The sequence below is a fragment of the Triticum dicoccoides genome, chromosome 3B (assembly GCF_002162155.2).
Source record: "Triticum dicoccoides isolate Atlit2015 ecotype Zavitan chromosome 3B, WEW_v2.0, whole genome shotgun sequence".
Lineage (NCBI taxonomy): Eukaryota > Viridiplantae > Streptophyta > Magnoliopsida > Poales > Poaceae > Triticum > Triticum dicoccoides.
The window spans coordinates 575,844,868-575,850,631 of record NC_041385.1 but is presented as its reverse complement, the minus strand read 5'-3'; the positions used below and the strand labels follow the sequence as shown (position 1 = coordinate 575,850,631).

Sequence of the window (5,764 nt, the reverse complement as noted above, 5' to 3'; positions counted from 1 at the left end):
CCGCCACGCAGCTCCGCCCCGCCCGGCTCCGTCCGCCACCGCCCCTCAGCTCCGCCCCGCCCGGCTCCGTCCGCCACCGTTCCGTCCGGCGGCCGCCGCCGCATCTGTTGAATTTGATGTTTGAACTATGTTGAATGGACTACTAGTTTGTCATTTTAAGAAATTTACATCTTCATTTTGGACCATCTATTGGAGTTGCTCTTTTGGACCATTAATTTGGACCATCTGTTGGAGTTGAGCTTTTTTCGGAGCTCCAAAACACACTTTTTGGCGGTCCAAATTTTATATCTTCGATTTTGGACCGTCAAATTTTGGACCATCTATTGAACATGCTCTTATCTATCTCTTCTTTTGTTCCAACTCTTTCTACTGACCTTCTGTAATCGATCTATCGATCGTTCTCATCTTGTAAGCCACGGCATTGCCCATATAAATATAAGTGCGGCCCGAGCAAAGGGTTTAACGCTTCCCAAATATCTTACATGGTAATCAGAGCGACTTCTTCCTAAGATCAAAAGGAGATCACATCTAGCCAAGCCATTCTTCAACCTATCGCCATGACCACCTCTTCCACCACCTCCAGCACAATGAGTGCCCTCGCCACGTCCCTCGCATTAGCATCCACCTTCGCCTCCTCCTCCAATCCATCATTTGCCACGTCCACCGGATCACCCCCCCCCATGAGAAGCTTACGAGGAGCAACTACCTCATGTGGAAGGCCATCGTGTTGCCCCAAATCAAGGGCGCACAGATGGGCCACCACCTTAATTCGGCGAGCCAGGCGCCACCGGAAACCCTCACCATCACCAAGGATGGGAAGGAGGAGCAAATCGCCAATTACACTCACGTTCTCTGGTATGCACAACAGCAACAGGTTCAGGGCTTTCTAATGGGTTCTCTGTCTCGCGAGATTCTTGCACATGTGGTTACTCTTCAGATATCGGCGGAGGTGTGGGCAGCGATCGAAGCCATGTTTGCTGCCCAAACCGAAGCGCAAGCTATCAACACTCGGATAGAACTCACAAACCTTAAGAAGGAAAATATTTCCATGCAAGAGTATTTAGCCAAGATCAAGATGCTCACGCATGACATTGCCTGCACCGGAGCCCCGATGACAAGAGGCGAGATCGTCCCCGAAGTTCTGGCCGGCCTCGACCTCGACTACAACCCGGTCGTGTCGGCCCTTGCTGCGCGGGTTGAACCCGTGTCTGTCCAGGAGCTATACACATAGCTTCTCAGCTTTGACGCACGTCTCAATCTTCTCCATGTGATGAATGTGCGCCAATCTTCAGCCAATGCTGCCTCGCGTGGCCGCGGTGCTGGCCGCGGGCGCCATCACCAGGGGAGGAACCGCAGCAACAGCGGCGGCGACGGGCGCGGCCGCGACAACGGTTCAGGGGCGCGACCAGGCGGGAGCGGCTACACCAACAACAACGCTCCTGCCCGATTTGGAGGGGGCGGCTTCAACAACAATCACGCCTCCTCTGGTTCCTCCTCCAACAATCGCGTTCGGTGCCAATTATGCAAGAAACCGGGCCACGAGGTCATGAACTATTGGCATCGTTACAATAAAGACTATGTCCCTGATGCTCGTCATGTCGCCGCTGCGATCAGGGAGCAAGGAGGTGATGGCACGGTTTGGTACACCGACTCGGGGGTCCACTGATCATGTCACCAATGAGCTTGAGAAGCTTTCCATGAGGGAGAGATACTTCGGCAATGATCAAATTCACACCGCAAGCGGTGGAGGTATGGATATTTGTCACATTGGTCAAGCATCTATTAATTCCCCTACTCTTAAACGTGATCTAGTTCTAAAAGATGTTCTTCATGTCCCACAAGCTGATAAGAACCTTGCATCCATGTCCCGTTTATCTGCCGATAATAATGTCTTTTTTAAAACTCATCCAACATATTTTTTCATAAAGGATCGGGCAAGGAGGGAGCTTATTCACCACTGTAGATGCATTGGAGGCTTGTATCCCATCACATCCGGAGCACTTAGTCAAAAGTGTCGTCATCAAGTCTACTCCGTCGTCAAGCCCTCCTTGACAAGATGGCATCAAAGATTAGGACATCCTTCTTCGGTCATAGTCAAGCAAGTAGTGAATAAAGGCAATCTTTCATTGTCATCTAGTCAAAATATTGAGTCTGTTTGTGATGCTTGTCAGTGTGCAAAGAGTCACCGACTCCCTTATCCTAAATCAAATAGTGTGTCTCGTGCTTCATTGGAACTTATTTGAGTGATGTATGGGGTCATGCAAGAGATTCTTTTGGAAAAAAAATATTATGTTAGTTTTATTGATGACTTTAGCAAGTTCACTTGGATATATTTGCTTAAGTTTAAATCTGAAGTTCTTTACATCTTCCAAGAATTTCAGAAACTTGTTGAGCATCAGTTTTACAGAAAAATTATTGCAGTCCAAAGTGACTGGGGATGAGAGTACGAAAAACTCAACTCAATCTTTCGTGATATTGATATTAGTCATCATGTCTCTTGTCCTCATACTCATCAGCGGAATGGCTCCGCCGAGCGTAAACATCGCTGTGCTGGCTGTTCCGTAAACAAGGCCATGTTGATTCAATCCAACTTGGTGGAAAGAGCAATAAACAGAAGGAACAATGTTTTTTTTCCAACGAAGAATGCTTGGTTTTGATAGGGTGCTGTCATCCAAGCTAGGGAGATTCAGAGTACCAGATGGGCCGGGCAGTGGGTGAGATCGAGAACAATCAAGTATCGATCTTCTCCCTCGGCAAGTGGCCTGTTCACTAACAACCAAGTAGGGCATATTGTACGTGCAAGATGCAACTGATGCAAGTGGCTCATTCCGACTGAGATTCTGGCGGTGGAAGATTAGCCAAAATTCCGCGAATCAGAGACGACAGATGTGTTTTGTTTTTAACTAGCAAGGGCGGTGATTTAGGCGGTGCATGTCTGCCGATGCGATCATGCGAACGTTCCTGGAGATAAGATTCTGATCGTCCTCGATCGTGTGGAGGCCGCAATCCATTCGAGGGATGAGAGCAGAGAACACGCAGGGCGGCAAAAGGTTTTGCAGTCGCAGCGCTGTGTTAATCCCTGTCTGATGCCTTCTCTCTGTACAGTTTATGTACACTTCAACTCCCATCCATATAGAATGGATGCCGTCTCACGTGCGAGCTTTCGCAGGTCTTATCGTGTCGCAATGAACGGCATTTTTGTGCCGAAAACAATGAACTGCATGCAAGTGTGTAGTGTCACATACTTAAGGTGGTCGCGGTAATGATTTTATTCACCAAGTGGTGTCAAGTCTTGCAAACAAAATGAGTTGCTGATGCTTGCTAGAGCTACAAAGGGAAAAATATATACTACTCGTCGTAGCGTGTCTATAACCTCATGGAAACAGTATGTATCAAGTTAGCATGGAGCTAAACTAGCATCGGCATCAGCAAATCGAAAGGTGGAGCACACCTTCTCTGACCCCCTGCTCACCAACTTTGGTTGTTTGCTTGTTTGTTTACGAGGATAAATGACGGCTTAATTATGAGCCGCTAGATCGTCCATCCAATTACACAAGCGCGCGCGTCAAAGACTGAGATCGATCATCAGTTGGTTCCAGTTCCACCATATCTCACTCCCACTGCAGCACTTGCTCGTTCGTGTGGAGATCGATCCTCTGCGCGATCGTCGTTCGATACGCGCCAGATAAAAACACGCCCTTTTCCCCTTTTCTTTTCCTTTCCGTTCCGTCTTTCCGTGGCGCCAATCGGGAACTCGGTTCGTGCATGCGTCGATCGCGGACGTCACGAGATCGCGCGCTTTCCATCTTCTACTACTAGCGATCGAGGTAAGGCGCGCGTGCCCGATAAAACAGAGGTAATAGTACCAGGAGTCCCACAACTTGTCCCAGATGTGACGATTTGATCCAAAACTTGCGAAAGCCAACTATTGAGTCCCACAACTTGCACCCAATGTGCAAATTTAGTCCTAACCAATCAGACGACGACAAGTGGAGCCTAGTCAGCAGAGCCGGTCAGCGCAGCACATTTTTCAATTACCTCCCTGGCCTTTGCACTAATGAACCCGCCTCCTCTCCCCTCCTCTCCGCTCCACCCACTCCCCCTCTGCTCCCTCTCTGCTTCCCCCCTTCCCTCCGATCTGCGTTCGCGGCCCCAGCAGCTCTGTCTCACACCGGCGACAGACCAGCAAGATCCGTCAGAAATTGAGGAGAGGGAGGGCGCCGGGGAGCGGCAGCGGCGAGCAATGGACGGCCACGGGGGCGGCGGCTCCGGCATAGGAGGCGCGGGCAAGCTCACGCGGACGCCCTCCTCGCTGCTGCGCTCCTCGACTGTGCGCAACTGCTCCTCCTTCCAGGCGGTGCTGGTGGAGGACCCGGAGCCCGACGACAAGAAGTAGCAGGCGCCGGCGCAGGGCAGGGCGCTGCACCCGCACGGCCTCCGGCCGGGCGGCCCGCCCCACCCGGCCCTCATCCTCGCGCTCCCCCTCGCCCTGCTCCTCCTGCTGCTCCTCCTCCCCGATGACCGCCACCTGCTCCTCCTCGCGGCCGCCGCCACCGCCGCGCTCGCCGCGGCGGCCGCGGCCGCGCGCCGCCTGCGGATGCGCCGCTCCCCGCAGTCCGGCTCCGTGCAGTGGTTCATCGGCGACGAGGGCAACAGGCCGCACCACGCCCGCGACAGCAAGGGCAGGGGCAGCGCCGCCGCCGCGCACGGCCGCGTGGTGCGAGAGGGCGTCGAGTTCTACATCAATGGGGACTGCTACGAGGGGGAGTTCCACGACCACAAGGGCCGCTGCAACGGCAGCGGCGTCTACAACTTCTTCGGCAAGGGCAAGTACGAGGGGGACTGGGTGGACGGCAAGTACGATGGCTACGACATCGAGAGCTGGGCGCGCGACAGCCGCTACCGCGGCCAGTATCGCCAGTGCCTCCGCCATGGCCACGGCGTCTACCGCTTCTATAGCGGCGACTGCTACGCCGGCGAGTGGGCCGGCGGCCAGAGCCACGGCATCGGCGCGTAGACGATTTCACAGACTACCCGTAAGAGCAGAGCTGATCGATGTTGATTTTATTCCAGAGTTCAGTTCGATCAGACTAGTAGCTAGTATTCCATCCCATCGTTCTAAGTAGCATCGCTGTTAGCTTGAGCTCCATTGTTCTGTTAGTATATGGCTTACGATTGTGCCCTGCTAAGATTGAGGTGAAACTTCTCATGATCAGCAACATTCAGCTTGTTACAGCTTTGCTTTCATTACCTTGCTTGTATTTGGTGCCCCTCTGATAATTGCCCCTTGGAGAATCAATTTGATTTTGATGCATTGCAGCATGTTTGTCTCTGCACATTAATGATCTATTTTTGCTTATATCTTAGTTGTGTTGGTGCGCCTCTGATAATTATTCCCCGGATAATCAATTTGATTTTGATGCCTTGCACAGTGACTATCTCTGCATTAACAATCTATTTTTTCTTTGTAATTTGCCAGATTCTATATATGCCTGTATCATCTGGTTTACCTGATCAGACATATGTTCTAGACATTTGTAAGTGTGTTAGGATCTGCTGACTTCTAAAAAATGTCTCACAGTACTGGTTTGCACTAGCTTGGAAACTCTGTTCATCTTTTTGAATCGTCATGCTATTAGGGGCAAAGAAAAATCCAGCCAGTTAAACTCAGGTGGTGTAGTGCGGGTTCATTAGTGCAAAGGCCAGGGGGGTAATTGAAAAAAGTGCTGCGCTGACCGGCTCTGCTGACTAGGCTCCACTTGTC

At 51.6% G+C, this 5,764-nt stretch overlaps 1 pseudogene; it reads left to right on the top strand.

Annotated features, from left to right (window-relative positions):
• Nucleotides 1-4,064: 4,064 nt before the first annotated feature.
• Nucleotides 4,065-5,319, top strand: LOC119281580 (annotated as a pseudogene).
• Nucleotides 5,320-5,764: the final 445 nt, after the last annotated feature.